This window comes from Somniosus microcephalus, chromosome 13 (genome assembly GCF_052327205.1).
Source record: "Somniosus microcephalus isolate GS21.2 chromosome 13, FLI_Smic_1.0, whole genome shotgun sequence".
NCBI classification, from domain to species: Eukaryota; Metazoa; Chordata; class Chondrichthyes; order Squaliformes; family Somniosidae; genus Somniosus; species Somniosus microcephalus.
The window spans coordinates 128,321,079-128,338,761 of NC_140999.1; positions in this window are offsets into that span (position 1 = coordinate 128,321,079).

Genomic DNA, 17,683 nt, shown 5'->3' on the forward strand with positions numbered 1-17,683 from the left:
GGAGAGAGAGAGAGGGGGGGCGGAGAGAGAGAGGGGGGGGCGGAGAGAGAGAGAGGGGGGAGCGGAGAGAGGGGGGGAGCGGAGAGAGAGAGGGGGGAGCGGAGAGAGAGAGAGGGAGCGGAGAGAGAGAGAGGGGGGAGCGGAGAGAGAGGGAGGGGGAGCGGGGAGAGAGAGGGGGGGAGCGGAGAGAGAGAGGGGGGGAGCGGAGAGAGAGAGAGGGGGGAGCGGAGAGAGAGGGGGGGGAGCGGAGAGAGAGAGAGGGGGGAGCGGAGAGAGAGAGGGGGGGAGCGGAGAGAGAGAGGGGGGGAGCGGAGAGAGAGAGGGGGGGAGCGGAGAGAGAGAGAGGGGGGGGAGCGGAGAGAGAGAGGGGGGGAGCGGAGAGAGGGGGAGCGGAGAGAGGGGGAGCGGACAGAGAGGGAGCGGAGAGAGAGAGAGAGGGGGAGCGGAGAGAGAGAGGGGGAGCGGAGAGAGAGGGGAGCGGAGAGAGAGAGAGAGTGAGGGGGAGCGGAGAGAGAGAGAGGGGGGGAGCAGAGAGAGAGGGAGCGGAGAGAGGGGGAGCGGAGAGAGAGGGAGCGGAGAGAGAGGGGGAGCAGAGAGAGAGGGGGAGCGGAGAGAGAGAGAGAGGGGGAGCGGAGAGAGAGGGGGGGGAGCGGAGAGAGAGGGAGGGGGAGCGGAGAGAGAGGGAGGGGGAGCGGAGAGGGAGGGGGAGCGGAGAGAGAGAGAGAGGGGGGGAGCGGAGAGAGGGAGGGGGAGCGGAGAGGGAGGGGGGGAGCGGAGAGAGGGAGGGGGGGGAGCGGAGAGAGAGAGGGAGGGGGAGCGGAGAGAGGGAGGGGGAGCGGAGAGAGAGAGAGAGGGAGGGGGAGCGGAGAGAGGGAGGGGGAGCGGAGAGAGAGAGAGGGAGGGGGAGCGGAGAGAGGGAGGGGGAGCGGAGAGAGAGAGGGAGGGGGAGCAGAGAGAGAGAGGGAGGGGGAGCGGAGAGAGGGAGGGGCGTAGCGGAGAGAGGGAGGGGGAGCGGAGAGAGGGAGGGGGAGCGGAGAGAGGGAGGGGGAGCGGAGAGAGAGAGGGAGAGGGAGGGGGAGCGGAGAGAGGGAGGGGGAGCGGAGAGAGAGAGAGGGAGGGGGAGCGGAGAGAGAGAGGGAGGGGGAGCGGAGAGAGAGAGAGGGAGGGGGAGCGGAGAGAGAGGGGGGGAGCGGAGAGAGAGGGGGGGGAGCGGAGAGAGAGAGAGGGAGGGGGAGCGGAGAGAGAGAGGGAGGGGGAGCGGAGAGAGAGAGAGAGAGGGAGGGGGAGCGGAGAGAGAGAGAGAGGGAGGGGGAGCGGAGAGAGAGAGGGAGGGGGAGCGGAGAGAGAGAGGGAGGGGGAGCGGAGAGAGAGAGAGGGAGGGGGAGCGGAGAGAGGGGGAGCGGAGAGAGAGAGAGGGAGGGGGAGCGGAGAGAGGGAGGGGGAGCGGAGAGAGAGAGAGAGGGAGGGGGAGCGGAGAGAGAGAGGGAGGGGGAGCGGAGAGAGAGAGGGAGGGGGAGCGGAGAGAGAGAGAGGGAGGGGGAGCGGAGAGAGAGAGAGGGAGGGGGAGCGGAGAGAGAGAGGGAGGGGGAGCGGAGAGAGAGGGAGAGAGGGGGAGCGGAGAGAGAGAGAGAGGGAGGGGGAGCGGAGAGAGAGAGAGAGGGAGGGGGAGCGGAGAGAGAGAGAGGGAGGCGGAGCGGAGAGAGAGAGGGAGGGGGAGCGGAGAGAGAGAGGGAGGGGGAGCGGAGAGAGAGAGGGAGGGGGAGCGGAGAGAGAGAGGGAGGGGGAGCGGAGAGAGAGAGGGAGGGGGAGCGGAGAGAGAGAGGGAGGGGGAGCGGAGAGAGGGAGGGGGAGCGGAGAGAGAGAGGGAGGGGGAGCGGAGAGAGAGAGGGAGGGGGAGCGGAGAGAGAGAGGGAGGGGGAGCGGAGAGAGAGAGGGAGGGGGAGCGGAGAGAGAGAGGGAGGGGGAGCGGAGAGAGAGAGGGAGGGGGAGCGGAGAGAGAGAGGGAGGGGGAGCGGAGAGAGAGAGGGAGGGGGAGCGGAGAGAGAGAGGGAGGGGGAGCGGAGAGAGAGAGGGAGGGGGAGCGGAGAGAGAGAGGGAGGGGGAGCGGAGAGAGAGAGGGAGGGGGAGCGGAGAGAGAGAGGGAGGGGGAGCGGAGAGAGAGAGGGAGGGGGAGCGGAGAGAGAGAGGGAGGGGGAGCGGAGAGAGAGAGGGAGGGGGAGCGGAGAGAGAGAGGGAGGGGGAGCGGAGAGAGAGAGGGAGGGGGAGCGGAGAGAGAGAGGGAGGGGGAGCGGAGAGAGAGAGGGAGGGGGAGCGGAGAGAGAGAGGGAGGGGGAGCGGAGAGAGAGAGGGAGGGGGAGCGGAGAGAGAGAGGGAGGGGGAGCGGAGAGAGAGAGGGAGGGGGAGCGGAGAGAGAGAGGGAGGGGGAGCGGAGAGAGAGAGGGAGGGGGAGCGGAGAGAGAGAGGGAGGGGGAGCGGAGAGAGAGAGGGAGGGGGAGCGGAGAGAGAGAGGGAGGGGGAGCGGAGAGGGAGGGGGAGCGGAGAGAGAGAGGGAGGGGGAGCGGAGAGAGAGAGGGAGGGGGAGCGGAGAGAGAGAGGGAGGGGGAGCGGAGAGAGAGAGGGAGGGGGAGCGGAGAGAGAGAGGGAGGGGGAGCGGAGAGAGAGAGGGAGGGGGAGCGGAGAGAGAGAGGGAGGGGGAGCGGAGAGAGAGAGGGAGGGGGAGCGGAGAGAGAGAGGGAGGGGGAGCGGAGAGAGAGAGGGAGGGGGAGCGGAGAGAGAGAGGGAGGGGGAGCGGAGAGAAAGAGGGAGGGAGGGGGAGCGGAGAGAGAGAGGGAGGGAGGGGGAGCGGAGAGAGAGAGGGAGGGAGGGGGAGCGGAGAGAGAGAGGGAGGGGGAGCGGAGAGAGAGAGGGAGGGGGAGCGGAGAGAGAGAGGGAGGGGGAGCGGAGAGAGAGAGGGAGGGGGAGCGGAGAGAGAGAGGGAGGGGGAGCGGAGAGAGAGAGGGAGGGGGAGCGGAGAGAGAGAGGGAGGGGGAGCGGAGAGAGAGAGGGAGGGGGAGCGGAGAGAGAGAGGGAGGGGGAGCGGAGAGAGAGAGGGAGGGGGAGCGGAGAGAGAGGGAGGGGGAGCGGAGAGAGAGAGGGAGGGGGAGCGGAGAGAGAGAGGGAGGGGGAGCGGAGAGAGAGAGGGAGGGGGAGCGGAGAGAGAGAGGGAGGGGGAGCGGAGAGAGAGAGGGAGGGGGAGCGGAGAGAGAGGGAGGGGGAGCGGAGAGAGAGAGGGAGGGGGAGCGGAGAGAGAGAGGGAGGGGGAGCGGAGAGAGAGAGAGGGGGAGCGGAGAGGGAGCGGAGAGAGAGGGAGCGGAGAGAGCGGAGAGGGGGGGAGGGAGCGGAGAGAGGGGGAGGGAGCGGAGAGAGAGAGAGAGGGGGAGGGAGCGGAGAGAGAGAGAGAGGGGGAGGGAGCGGAGAGAGAGAGAGAGGGGGAGGGAGCGGAGAGAGAGAGAGAGGGGGAGGGAGCGGAGAGAGAGAGAGAGGGGGAGGGAGCGGAGAGAGAGAGAGAGGGGGAGGGAGCGGAGAGAGAGAGAGGGGGAGGGAGCGGAGAGAGAGAGAGAGAGGGGGAGGGAGCGGAGAGAGAGAGAGAGAGGGGGAGGGAGGGAGCGGAGAGAGAGAGAGAGAGAGGGAGCGGAGAGAGAGAGAGAAAGAGGGAGCGGAGAGAGAGGGAGCGGAGAGAGAGGGAGCGGAGAGAGAGAGAGAGGTTGTGAACCTGACTTCATAGACCCACAGGGAAACAACCATGTGTTTGGCCAGACCCCTTTAGATGTCACACCAGTCATCGCAAATCGGAACAACCTTGATCGTGAAATAAATAAAAGCGGTAGGGAGGTAGTGCAACTCTGCCGAGCCTTAGGCCTGTACATAGTTAATGGTAGGTTCAGAGGGGACTCCCTAGGGAGACTCACATACTCCTCAACTCTTGGGTCTGGTGTGGTGCACTATACAATCACTGACCTGGACCCCTGCGATATCAACTCATTCACTGTCAGGCAGCAATCCCCCCTCTCAGACCATAACCAAATAAATATGTACCTTAAACTTTCTGCCCAAACTACAGACACAAAAAAAGAACCCAGTAAGCTCCATAAAATAAACCAGACATACAGATGGGCCCCAGACAGTGGAGAAAAATTCATCACAGCACTAAAGTCACCTGATCTCCCAAGTAAAATATCAAAATTTAAAGAAAACCCATACGAGATCACCAGAGATGGTGTAAACATGGCCATAGAGGATATAAATATGATCTTCCATGAGGCAGCTGTAAAAGCCGACCTGTGAAACAGAAGAGGAAGCGTCATAAAAGACAAAATAAAAATAAGAAATGGTTTGACCACGAATGCAAAAATGCCAGAAAAGACCTGAGAAAAATATCAAACCAAAAGCATCGCCAACCAAACAATCCGGACCTACGTACTAGATACAATGAAACCCTCAAAAGATATAAACACACCATTAGGAACAAAACACAAAACTATACCCACAAAATACTCGAAGAAATTGAAAACTCCACCAATCCAAAACAATTCTGGGAAATGTGGAATAACCTGAGTACAACACAATTGCAAGCATTACCAATCCAAGATGGCGACATCTGGAGAACACATTTTGAAAACCTCTACAAAGACATCCCAATAAACGAAACAAACCCAAGTCAACATCAGGTCACAGAAAAACTCCACACATTAGAAGCAACAATTAAAGACAACCAAAACCCTCTAGACTCCCCAATCACATGGAAAGAACTGGCCACAAAAACAAAATCTCTCCACCTAAAGAAAGCCTGTGGCCCAGACAACATCAAAAATGAAATGCTCAAGTTCAGCAATATGGAGATGCAGGGTGCGGTACTCAAATTATTCAACATCATATTACGTTCAGGCTGTTTTCCCGATATCTGGTGCCAAGGACTAATCTCCCCCATATATAAAAGTGGAAACAAATCAGACCCAAATAACTACCGCGGCATCTGTGTCAACAGTTGTCTAGGGAAGTTATTCTGCAGTATTCTAAATAGTAGATTACTTGATTTTCTTAACAAACATAATATCCTCAGAAAAAACCAAATAGGCTTTCTTCCAAAACACCGCACCGCCGACCATATCTATACCCTTCACACCCTCATTGAAAAACATATACACCAAACAAAAAATGGGAAAATATTCGCCTGTTTCATCGACTTCAAGAAAGCCTTTGACTCTATATGGCACGAAGGGCTCTATTATAAACTTCTTCAGTGTGGAATAGGGGGCAAAGTCTATGACCTTATTAAATCAATGTATCTGAAAAACAAATGCGGGGTCAAAATTGGAGACAAACGCACCGATTTCTTCACCCAGAGAAGAGGCGTCCGGCAGGGCTGCAATTTGAGCCCGACCCTGTTCAACATATACATAAATGAATTAGCAGACATACTGGAGCAAAGCGAGTCACCAGGTCTCCGTCTCCTGGATGGAGAAGTGAAATCCCTGTTCTATGCGGACGACCTGGTTCTGCTGTCTCCCGCAGAACAGGGATTACAGCAACAACTAGACCTACTCGACAAATTTTACTGCCAAAATTGGGCTCTAACAGTAAATCTAAAGAAAACCAACATCATGATTTTTCAAAAAAGGCCCAGATGTCAGGAAAACAAATACCAGTTTACCCTCAGTGATACCACTATAGGACACACTATGAGCTACACCTACCTTGGTCTAACTATTACAGCATCAGGGAGCTTCAGCATAGCAGTGAATGCACTAAAAGAAAAAGCCCGAAGAGCCCCATATGCAATAAAAAGAAAATTCTACAACATCCAAATCCCAATCAAAATCTGGCTCAAAATATTTGACAGCATAATCCTGCCCATTGCACTGTACGGTAGTGAAGTATGGGGCCCGCTAAATCACCAAAGCTACACTAAATGGGAAAAACACACAATAGAAGCCCTACATGCAGAATTCTGCCGAAGCATCCTTCGCACCCAAAGAAAAACGCCAACAAATGCATGCAGAGCCGAACTAGGCAGACACCCACTGATAATAAACATCCAAAAACGAGCACTAAACTTCCTAAATCACCTCAAATCTAGCTCCCCAGACACCCTTCATTTCAAAGCCTTTCAGACCCAAGAGCTAAACCCAGAAAAGAGTCCCCTGAGTCAGCTGCTACTGAAACTAAGTACTCAGCCGGACCCTGACCAGCCCCAGACCAACACAGCCGTCCAAACACCAATCCGAGTGAACCAAATCATTAAAAAATGCAAAGAAACCTACCTGGAACATTGGAACAAAATAACCGAAAGCCAAAGCAGATTAGAATGTTACCGGGCCCTAAAAAGAGAATATAAACTGGCAGACTACCTCACGACCATCAGAGACACAAAACAGAGACAGACCCTCACCAGATACAGACTAAGCGACCACCAACTGGAAATTGAAAAAGGCAGATACAAGAAATCCTGGCAGCCTAGAGAGAATAGAATATGCGATCAATGTCTGGCCGGCGAGGTTGAAACAGAAATGCATTTCCTCCTAAAATGCGAAAAATTCAACACATCAAGAAACATATTATTCAACAAGCTAAGCCAAACAACCCCAGATTTCAAGGAATTGGATGACCTGTCAAAATTGAGATTAGTCCGAGGAGAAGGAGACAGACCATACCTTGGGGCCAAATATGTAACAACATGTCACAACCTGAGGACTGTTTAAAATTAAGACTGTTTAAAATTAATATTGAACGTACCAAATGAAGTAGAAAGACTGTTTAAAATTAATATTGTTTAAAAGTAATATTGTATGTACCCAACAAATGTCAAATCGATTGACACCTACAGAATGTTGGAAAACTGTACCTTTTTGCGATGTAAGCTTTGGCAATATGGTTCTCTGTAAACTTTCATGCCAATAAAGCATTTGAATTGGAATTGGAGAGGGGGGGAGCGGAGAGAGAGAGAGAGAGAGAGGGGGGGAGCAGAGAGAGAGAGGGGGGGAGCGGAGAGAGAGAGGGGGGAGCGGAGAGAGAGAGAGAGGGGGGGAGCGGAGAGAGGGGGGAGCGGAGAGAGAGGGGGAGCAGAGAGAGGGGGAGTGGAGAGAGAGGGGGAGCGGAGAGAGAGAGAGGGGGAGCGCAGAGAGAGAGAGAGGGGTAGCAGAGAGAGAGAGAGAGAGTGAGGGGGAGCAGAGAGAGTGAGGGGGAGCAGAGAGAGTGAGGGGGAGCAGAGAGAGAGTGAGGGGGAGCGGAGAGTGAGGGGGAGCGGAGAGGGGGGGAGCGGAGAGGGGGAGCAGAGAGAGAGAGAGAGAGGGAGCGGAGAGAGAGGGGGAGCGGAGAGAGGGGGGGAGCGGAGAGAGAGAGAGGGGGGAGCAGAGAGAGAGGGGAGCGAGAGAGAGGGGGAGCGGAGAGAGAGGGGGGAGAGCAGAGAGAGGAGAGAGAGAGAGGGGGGGAGCGGAGAGAGAGGGGGGAGCGGAGAGAGGGGGGGGAGCGGAGGGGAGCGGAGAGAGAGAGAGAGGGGGTAGCGGAGAGAGGGAGAGGGAGCGGAGAGAGGAGGGGGAGCGGAGAGAGGGAGGGGAGCGAGAGAGGGAGGGGAGCGGAGAGAGAGAGGGAGGGGGAGCGGAGAGAGAGAGGGAGGGGGAGCGGAGAGAGAGAGAGGGAGGGGAGCGGAGAGAGAGGGAGGGGGAGGGAGCGGAGAGAGAGAGGGAGGGGGAGCGGAGAGAGAGAGAGAGAGGGGAGCGGAGAGAGAGAGAGGGAGGGGGAGCGGAGAGAGGGAGGGGGAGCGGAGAGAGAGAGGGAGAGGGAGGGGAGCGGAGAGAGGGAGGGGGAGCGGAGAGAGGGAGGGGGAGCGGAGAGAGAGAGGGAGGGGGAGCGGAGAGAGAGAGAGGGAGGGAGAGATGGAGGGGGAGCGGAGAGAGAGAGAGAGGAGGGGGAGCAGAGAGAGGGAGGGGGAGCAGAGAGAGGGAGGGGGAGCGGAGAGAGGGAGGGGGAGCGGAGAGAGGGAGGGGGAGCGGAGAGAGGAGGGGGAGCGGAGAGAGAGGGAGGGGGAGCGGAGAGGGAGGGGAGCGGAGAGAGAGGGAGGGGAGCGGAGAGAGGGAGGGGGAGCGGAGAGAGGGAGGGGAGCGGAGAGAGGGGGGGGAGCGGAGAGAGGGAGGGGAGCGGAGAGAGGGAGGGGGAGCGGAGAGAGAGAGAGGGAGGGGGAGCGGAGAGAGAGAGAGGGAGGGAGGGGGAGCGGAGAGAGAGGGAGGGGGAGCGGAGAGAGAGGGAGGGGGAGCGAAGAGAGAGGGAGGGGGAGCGGAGAGAGAGAGAGGGAGGGGGAGCGGAGAGAGAGAGGGAGGGGGAGCGGAGAGAGAGAGGGAGGGGGAGCGGAGAGAGAGAGAGGGAGGGGGAGCGGAGAGAGAGGGAGGGGGAGGGAGCGGAGAGAGAGAGGGAGGGGGAGCGGAGAGAGAGAGAGAGAGGGGGAGCGGAGAGAGAGAGAGGGAGGGGGAGCGGAGAGAGGAGGGGGAGCGGAGAGAGAGAGAGGGAGAGGGAGGGGAGCGGAGAGAGGGAGGGGGAGCGGAGAGAGGGAGGGGGAGCGGAGAGAGAGAGGGAGGGGGAGCGGAGAGAGAGAGAGGGAGGGGAGAGATGGAGGGGGAGCGGAGAGAGAGAGAGGGAGGGGGAGCAGAGAGAGGGAGGGGGAGCGGAGAGAGGGAGGGGGAGCGGAGAGAGGGAGGGGGAGCGGAGAGGGAGGGGGAGCGGAGAGAGAGGGAGGGGGAGCGGAGAGGGAGGGGGAGCGAGAGAGAGGGAGGGGGAGCGGAGAGAGGGAGGGGGAGCGGAGAGAGGGAGGGGGAGCGGAGAGAGGGGGGGGAGCGGAGAGAGGGAGGGGGAGCGGAGAGAGGGAGGGGGAGCGGAGAGAGAGAGAGGGAGGGGAGCGTTGAGAGGGAGGGGAGCGGAGAGAGAGAGAGGGAGGGAGGGGGAGCGGAGAGAGAGGGAGGGGGAGCGGAGAGAGAGGGAGGGGGAGCGAAGAGAGAGGAGGGGGAGCGGAGAGAGAGAGAGGGACGGGGAGCGGAGAGAGAGAGAGGAGGGGGAGCGGAGAGAGAGAGAGGAGGGAGAGAGAGAGAGGGAGGGGAGCGAGAGAGAGAGAGGGAGGGGGAGCGGAGAGAGAGAGGGAGCGGAGAGAGAGGGAGGGGGAGCGGAGAGAGGGGGGGAGCGGAGAGAGGGGGGGAGCGAGAGAGGGGGGGAGCGAGAGAGAGGGGGGAGCAGAGAGAGAGGGGGAGCAGAGAGAGGGGAGCGGAGAGAGAGAGGGGGGAGCAGAGAGAGAGAGAGAGGGAGGGGGAGCGGAGAGAGAGAGGGAGCGGAGAGAGAGGGAGGGGGAGCGGAGAGAGGGGGGAGCGGAGAGAGGGGGGGAGCGGAGAGAGGGGGGGAGCGGAGAGAGAGGGGGGGAGCGGAGAGGGAGGGGAGCGGAGAGGGATGGGGAGCGGAGAGAGAGAGAGGGGGGTAGCGGAGAGAGGGAGGGGAGCGGAGGGAGGGGAGCGGAGAGAGAGAGGGAGGGGGAGAGAGAGGGAGGGGGAGAGAGAGAGAGGGAGGGGGAGCGGAGAGAGAGAGAGGGAGGGGGAGCGGAGAGAGAGAGAGGGAGGGGGAGCGGAGAGAGAGAGAGGGAGGGGAGCGAGAGAGAGAGAGAGGAGGGGGAGCGGAGAGAGAGAGAGGGAGGGGGAGCGGAGAGAGAGAGAGGGAGGGGGAGCGGAGAGAGAGAGAGGGAGGGGGAGCGGAGAGAGAGAGAGGGAGGGGGAGCGGAGAGAGAGAGAGGGAGGGGGAGCGGAGAGAGGGAGGGGGAGCGGAGAGAGGGAGGGGGAGGGGGAGCGGAGAGAGAGGGAGGGGGAGCGGAGAGAGGGAGGGGGAGCGGAGAGAGGGAGGGGGAGCGGAGAGAGGGAGGGGGAGCGGAGAGAGGGAGGGGGAGCGGAGAGAGGAGGGGGAGCGGAGAGAGGGAGGGGGAGCGGAGAGAGGGAGGGGGAGCGGAGAGAGGAGGGGGGAGCGGAGAGAGGGAGGGGAGCGGAGAGAGGGAGGGGGAGCGGAGAGAGAGAGGGAGGGGGAGCGGAGAGAGAGAGAGGGAGGGGGAGCGAGAGAGAGAGAGGGAGGGGGAGCGGAGAGAGAGAGGGGAGGGGGAGCGGAGAGAGAGCGAGGGAGGGGAGCGGAGAGAGAGAGGGAGGGGGAGCGGAGAGAGGGAGGGGGAGCGAGAGAGGGAGGGGAGCGGAGAGAGAGAGAGGGAGGGGAGCGGAGAGAGAGAGAGGGAGGGGGAGCGGAGAGAGATGGAGGGGGAGCGGAGAGAGAGAGAGAGAGAGAGGGAGGGGGAGCGGAGAGAGGGAGGGGGAGCGGAGAGAGGGAGGGGGAGCGGAGAGAGGAGGGGGAGCGAGAGAGGGAGGGGGAGCGAGAGAGGAGAGGGAGGGGGAGCGGAGAGAGAGAGGGAGGGGGAGCGAGAGAGAGAGAGGGAGGGGAGCGGAGAGAGAGAGAGGGAGGGGGAGCGGAGAGAGAGAGAGGGAGGGGAGCGGAGAGAGAGAGAGGGAGGGGGAGCGGAGAGAGAGAGAGGGAGGGGGAGCGGAGAGAGAGGGAGGGGGAGCGGAGAGACAGAGGGAGGGGGAGCGGAGAGAGAGAGGGAGGGGGAGCGGAGAGAGAGGGAGGGGGAGCGGAGAGAGAGAGGGAGGGGAGCGGAGAGAGAGAGGGAGGGGGAGCGAGAGAGAGGGAGGGGGAGCGGAGAGAGAGGGAGGGGGAGCGGAGAGAGAGAGAGGGGGAGCGGAGAGAGAGAGAGGGGGAGCGGAGAGAGAGAGAGGGGGAGCGAGAGAGAGAGAGGGGGAGCGGAGAGAGAGAGAGGGGGGAGCGGAGAGAGAGAGGGGGAGCGGAGAGAGAGAGGGAGGGGGAGCGGAGAGAGAGAGAGGGAGGGGGAGCGGAGAGAGAGAGAGGGAGGGGGAGCGGAGAGAGAGAGAGGGAGGGGGAGCGGAGAGAGAGAGAGGGAGGGGGAGCGGAGAGAGGGAGGGGGAGCGAGAGAGAGAGAGGGAGGGGGGAGCGGAGAGAGGGAGGGGGAGCGGAGAGAGGGAGGGGGAGCGGAGAGAGAGAGAGAGGGAGGGGAGCGGAGAGGGGGAGGGGGAGCGGAGAGAGAGAGGGAGGGGGAGCGGAGAGAGAGAGAGGGAGGGGGAGCGGAGAGAGGGAGGGGGAGCGGAGAGAGGGAGGGGGAGCGGAGAGAGGGAGGGGGAGCGGAGAGAGGGAGGGGAGCGGAGAGAGGGAGGGGGAGCGGAGAGAGAGAGAGGGAGGGGGAGCGGAGAGAGAGAGGGAGGGGGAGCGGAGAGAGAGAGAGAGGGAGGGGGAGCGGAGAGAGAGAGAGGGAGGGGGAGCGGAGAGAGAGAGAGGGAGGGGAGCGGAGAGAGAGAGAGGGAGGGGGAGCAGAGAGAGGAGGGGGAGCGAGAGAGAGAGGGAGGGGAGCGGAGAGAGAGAGAGGGAGGGGGAGCAGAGAGAGAGGGGAGCGGAGCGAGGGGGAGCGGAGCGAGAGGGGAGGGAGAGAGGGAGCGGAGCGGAGGAGAGAGGGGGAGCGGAGCGAGAGGGAGCGGAGCGAGAGGGGGAGCGGAGCGAGAGGGAGCGGAGCGAGAGGGGGAGCGGAGCGAGAGGGGAGCGAGCGAGAGGAGAGAGGGGGAGCGGAGCGAGAGAGAGAGAGCGGGGGAGCGGAGAGAGAGAGGGGGAGCGGGAGAGGGGAGCGGAGAGAGAGAGAGCGAGGGGGAGCGGAGAGAGAGAGAGAGAGAGGGGGGAGCGGAGAGAGAGAGAGAGAGGGGGGCGGAGAGAGAGAGAGAGAGGGGGAGCGGAGAGAGAGAGAGAGGGGGAGCGAGAGAGAGAGAGAGGGGGAGCGGAGAGAGAGAGAGAGGGGGAGCGGAGAGAGAGAGAGAGGGGGAGCGGAGAGAGAGAGAGAGAGGGGGAGCGGAGAGAGAGAGGGGGAGCGGAGAGAGAGAGAGAGAGGGGGAGCGGAGAGAGAGAGAGGGGGGAGCGGAGAGAGAGAGAGGGGGGAGCGGAGAGAGAGAGAGGGGGGAGCGGAGAGAGAGAGAGAGAGGGGAGCGGAGAGAGAGAGAGGGGAGCGGAGAGAGAGGGGGGAGCGGAGAGAGAGAGGGGGAGCGGGGAGAGAGGGGGAGCGGGGAGGAGGGGGAGAGACAGAGGGGGAGCGGGGAGAGAGAGAGGGGGAGCGGGGAGAGAGAGAGGGGGAGCGGGGAGAGAGAGAGAGGGGAGCGGGAGAGAGAGAGAGGGGGGAGCGGAGAGAGAGAGAGGGGGAGCGGAGAGAGGAGCGGAGAGAGGAGCGGAGAGAGAGAGGGGGGGAGCGAAGAGAGAGGGAGCGGAGAGAGAGAGAGGGGGAGCGGAGAGAGAGAGAGGGGGAGCGGAGAGAGAGAGAGGGGGAGCGGAGAGAGAGAGGAGCGGAGAGAGAGGGGAGCGGAGAGAGAGAGAGGGGGAGCGGAGAGAGAGAGAGAGAGAGAGAGAGAGAGAGAGAGAGGGGGAGCGGAGAGAGAGAGAGAGGGGGAGCGGAGAGAGAGAGGGGGAGCAGAGAGAGAGGGGAGCAGAGAGAGAGGGGAGCGGAGAGAGAGAGGGGGAGCGGAGAGAGAGAGAGAGGGGAGGAGAGAGAGAGAGAGAGAGGGAGCGGAGAGAGAGAGAGAGAGGGAGCGGAGAGAGAGAGAGAGAGGGAGCGGAGAGAGAGAGAGGGGGAGCGGAGAGAGAGAGAGAGAGGGGGAGCGGAGAGAGAGAGAGGGGAGAGAGGGGGAGCGGAGGAGAGAGAGGGGAGCGAGAGAGAGAGAGGGAGCGGAGAGAGAGAGGGGGAGCGAGAGAGAGAGAGGGGAGGCGGAGAGAGAGAGAGGGGGAGCGGAGAGAGAGAGAGGGGGAGCGGAGAGAGAGGGGAGCGGAGAGAGAGAGAGGGGGAGCGGAGATAGAGAGAGAGAGGGGAGCGGGGGGAGCGGAGAGAGAGAGAAGGGGGGGGAGCGGAGAGAGAGAGAGGGAGGGGGAGCGGAGAGAGAGAGAGAGGGAGGGGAGCGGAGAGAGAGAGAGAGGGAGGGGTAGCGGAGAGAGAGGGAGGGGTAGCGGAGAGAGAGGGAGGGGTAGCGGAGAGAGAGGGAGGGGTAGCGGAGAGAGAGAGGGAGGGGTAGCGGAGAGAGAGGGAGGGTAGCGGAGAGAGAGGGAGGGGGAGCGGAGAGAGAGGGAGGGGGAGCGGAGAGAGAGAGAGGGAGGGGGAGCGGAGAGAGAGAGAGAGGGGGGAGCGGAGAGAGAGAGAGAGGGAGGGGGAGCGGAGAGAGAGAGAGAGAGAGAGGGAGGGGGAGCGGAGAGAGAGAGAGAGGGAGGGGGAGCGGAGAGAGAGAGAGGGAGGGGGAGCGGAGAGAGAGAGAGGGGGGAGCGGAGAGAGAGAGAGGGAGGGGGAGCGGAGAGAGAGAGAGAGAGAGAGAGAGGGGGAGCGGAGAGAGAGAGAGGGGGAGCGGAGAGAGAGAGAGAGGGGGAGCGGAGAGAGAGGGGGAGCGGAGAGAGAGAGAGGGGGAGAGGAGAGAGAGAGAGAGGGGGAGCGGGGGGGAGTGAGAGGGGAGCGGGGGGAGTGGAGAGAGAGAGAGAGGGGAGCGGAGAGAGAGAGAAGGGGAGCGGAGAGAGAGAGAAGGGGAGCGGGAGAGAGAGAGAGGGGGAGCGGAGAGAGAGAGAGAGAGAGGGGGAGCGGAGAGAGAGAGAGAGGGAGGGGGAGCGGAGAGAGAGAGAGAGGGAGGGGGAGCGGAGAGAGAGAGAGAGAGAGAGAGAGGGGGAGCGGAGAGAGAGAGGGAGGGGGAGCGGAGAGAGAGAGAGGGAGGGGGAGCGGAGAGAGAGGGAGGGGGAGTGGAGAGAGAGAGAGAGGGGGAGCGGAGAGAGAGAGAAGGGGAGCGGAGAGAGAGAGAAGGGGAGCGGAGAGAGAGAGAGGGAGAGGGGGAGCGGAGAGAGAGAGAGAGGGAGGGGAGCGGAGAGAGAGAGAGAGAGGGAGGGGGAGCGGAGAGAGAGAGAGAGGGAGGGGGAGCGGAGAGAGAGAGGGAGGGGGAGCGGAGAGAGAGAGGGAGGGGTAGCAGAGAGAGGGAGGGGGAGCGGAGAGAGAGAGAGGGAGGGGAGCGGAGAGAGAGAGGGAGGGGAGCGGAGAGAGAGAGAGAGGGGGGGAGCGGAGAGAGAGAGAGGGGGGGAGCGGAGAGAGAGAGGGGGAGCGGAGAGAGAGAGAGAGGGAGGGGTAGCGGAGAGAGAGAGGGAGGGGGAGCGGAGAGAGAGAGGGAGGGGGAGCGGAGAGAGAGAGGGAGGGGGAGCGGAGAGAGAGAGGGAGGGGGAGCGGAGAGAGAGAGAGAGGGGGGGGAGCGGAGAGAGAGAGGAGGGGGAGCGGAGAGAGAGAGAGAGGGGGGGAGCGGGAGAGAGAGAGAGGGGGGGAGCGGAGAGAGAGAGAGGGAGGGGGAGCGGAGAGAGAGAGAGAGGGAGGGGGAGCGGAGAGAGAGAGAGGGAGGGGGAGCGGAGAGAGAGAGAGGGAGGGGGAGCGGAGAGAGAGAGAGGGAGGGGGAGCGGAGAGAGAGAGAGGGAGGGGGAGCGGCGAGAGAGAGAGGGAGGGGGAGCGGAGAGAGAGAGGGAGGGGGGAGCGGAGAGAGAGAGGGGAGCAGAGAGGGGGGGAGCGGAGCGAGGGGGAGCGGAGCGAGGGGGAGCAGAGGGAGAGAGGGGCGAGAGGGGGAGCGGAGCGAGAGGGGGAGCGGAGCGAGAGGCCGAGCGGAGCGAGAGGAGAGAGGGGGAGCGGAGCGAGAGGGGGAGCGGAGCGAGAGGGGGAGCGGAGCGAGAGGGGGAGCGGAGCGAGAGGGGGAGAGGGGCGAGAGGGAGAGAGGGGAAGCGGAGCGAGAGAGAGAGAGAGAGAGGGGGAGCGGAGAGAGAGAGAGGGGGGGAGCGGAGAGAGAGAGAGAGGAGGGGGAGCGGAGAGAGAGAGAGGGAGGGGGAGCGGAGAGAGAGAGAGAGGGAGGGGGAGCGGAGAGAGAGAGAGGGAGGGGGAGCGGAGAGAGAGAAAGGGAGGGGGAGCGGAGAGAGAGAGAGGGAGGGGAGCGGCGAGAGAGGGAGGGGGAGCGGAGAGAGAGAGGGAGGGGGAGCGGAGAGAGAGAGAGGGGGGGGAGCGGGAGAGAGAGAGAGGGAGGGGGAGCGGAGAGAGAGAGGGAGGGGGAGCAGAGAGAGAGAGAGAGGGAGGGGGAGCGGAGAGAGAGAGAGGGAGGGGGAGTGGAGAGAGAGAGAGAGGGAGGGGGAGCGGAGAGAGAGAGAGGGAGGGGGAGCGGAGAGAGAGAGAGGGAGGGGGAGCGGAGAGAGAGAGAGGAGGGGGAGCGGAGAGAGAGAGAGGGAGGGGGAGCGGAGAGAGAGAGAGGGAGGGGGAGCGGAGAGAGAGAGGGGGGGGAGCGGAGAGAGAGAGGGGAGCAGAGAGAGGGGGGGAGCGGAGCGAGGGGGAGCGGAGCGAGGGGGTGCAGAGGGAGAGAGGGGCGAGAGGGGGAGCGGAGCGAGAGGGGGAGCGGAGCGAGAGGGGGAGCGGAGCGAGAGGGAGAGAGGGGGAGCGGAGCGGAGCGAGAGGGAGAGAGGGGAGAGAGGGGCGAGAGGGGAAGCGGAGCGAGAGAGAGAGAGAGAGAGGGGGAGCGGAGAGAGAGAGGGGGGGAGCGGAGAGAGAGAGAGAGCGAGGGGGAGCGGAGAGAGAGGGGGGGGGAGCGGAGAGAGAGGGGGGGGGAGCGGAGAGAGAGAGAGAGGGGGAGCGGAGAGAGAGGGGGAGCAGAGAGAGAGTGGGGGAGCAGAGAGAGAGAGGGGGAGCGGAGAGAGAGAGAGAGAGAGAGAGGGGGAGCGGAGAGAGAGAGAGGGGGAGCGGAGAGAGAGGGAGCGAGAGAGAGGGAGCGGAGAGAGAGGGAGCGGAGAGAGAGAGAGAGAGAGAGAGAGAGGGAGCAGAGAGGGGGAGCGGAGAGAGAGAGGGGGAGCGGAGAGAGAGGGGGGAGCGAGAGAGAGAGAGAGGGGGAGCGGAGAGAGAGAGAGGGGGAGCGGAGAGAGAGAGAGGGGGAGCGGAGAGAGAGAGAGGGGGAGCGGAGAGAGAGAGAGGGGGAGCGGAGAGAGAGAGGGGGAGCGGAGAGAGAGAGAGGGGGAGCGGAGAGAGAGAGGGGGAGCGGAGAGAGAGAGAGGGAGCGGGAGAGAGAGAGGGGGAGCGGAGAGAGAGAGAGGGGGAGCGGAGAGAGAGGGAGCGGAGAGAGAGAGAGGGGGAGCGGGGAGAGAGAGAGGGGGAGCGGAGAGAGGGGGAGCGGAGAGAGAGAGAGGGGGAGCGGGAGAGAGAGAGGGGGGAGCGGAGAGAGAGAGAGTGGGGGAGCAGAGAGAGAGAGGGGGAGCGGGGAGAGAGAGAGGGGGAGCGGGGAGAGAGAGAGGGGGAGCGGGAGAGAGAGAGGGGGAGCGGGGAGAGAGAGAGGGGGAGCGGAGAGAGAGAGAGGGGAGCGGGGAGAGAGAGAGGGGGAGCGGAGAGAGAGAGGGGGAGCGGAGAGAGGGGGAGCGAGAGAGAGAGAGGGGGGAGCGGAGAGAGAGAGAGGGGGGGAGCGGAGAGAGAGCGAGCGAGAGAGAGAGAGCGGAGAGAGAGGGAGGGGAGCAGAGAGAGAGAGGGAGGGGAGCAGAGAGAGAGGGGGGGAGCAGAGAGAGGGAGGGGGAGCAGAGAGAGAGAGGGAGGGGGAGCGGAGAGGGAGGGGAGCGGAGAGGGAGGGGGAGCGGAGAGAGAGAGGGGGGGAGCAGAGAGAGGGGGGAGCAGAGAGAGCGAGGGTGAGCGTAGCGAGGGGGAGCGTAGCGAGGGGAGCGGAGCGAGGGGGAGCGGAGCGAGGGGAGAGAGGGGAGCGGAGCGAGAGAGAGAGAGGGGGGAGCGGAGCGAGAGAGAGAGAGGGGGAGCGGAGCGAGAGAGAGAGAGGGGGGGAGCGGAGAGAGAGGGGAGCGGGGAGAGAGGGGGAGCGGAGAGAGAGAGGGGGGAGCGGAGAGAGAGCGAGGGGGAGCAGAGAGAGAGAGAGGGGGGGAGCGGAGAGAGAGGGGGGGGAGCGGAGAGAGAGAGAGAGAGGGGGGGGAGCGGAGAGAGAGAGAGAGAGAGGGGGAGCGGAGAGAGAGAGAGAGAGGGGGAGCGGAGAGAGAGAGAGGGGGAGCGGAGAGAGAGAGAGGGGGAGCGGGGAGAGAGAGAGGGGGGGAGCGGAGAGAGAGAGAGGGGGGAGCGGAGAGAGAGAGGGGGAGCGGGGAGAGAGAGAGGGGGAGCGGAGAGAGAGAGAGAGGGGGAGCGAGAGAGAGAGAGAGAGGGGGAGCAGAGAGAGAGAGAGAGAGAGGGAGCGGAGAGAGAGAGAGGGAGCAGAGAGGGGGAGTGGAGAGAGAGGGGAGAGAGAGAGAGAGAGAGAGGGAGCGGAGAGAGAGAGAGAGAGGGGGAGCGGAGAGAGAGGGGGAGCGGAGAGAGAGAGAGAGAGAGGGGGGGGGAGCGGAGAGAGAGAGAGAGAGGGGGGAGCGAGAGAGAGAGGGGGAGCGGGAGCGGAGAGGGGGGAGCGGGAGCGGAGAGAGAGGGGGGGAGCGGAAGTGGAGAGAGAGAGGGAAAACTAAAAGACAGCAAAAATAACAAAAAGATTGATTAAGAAAGGTAAGATAGATTATGAAAGTAAATTGGCAAAAATATAAAAAC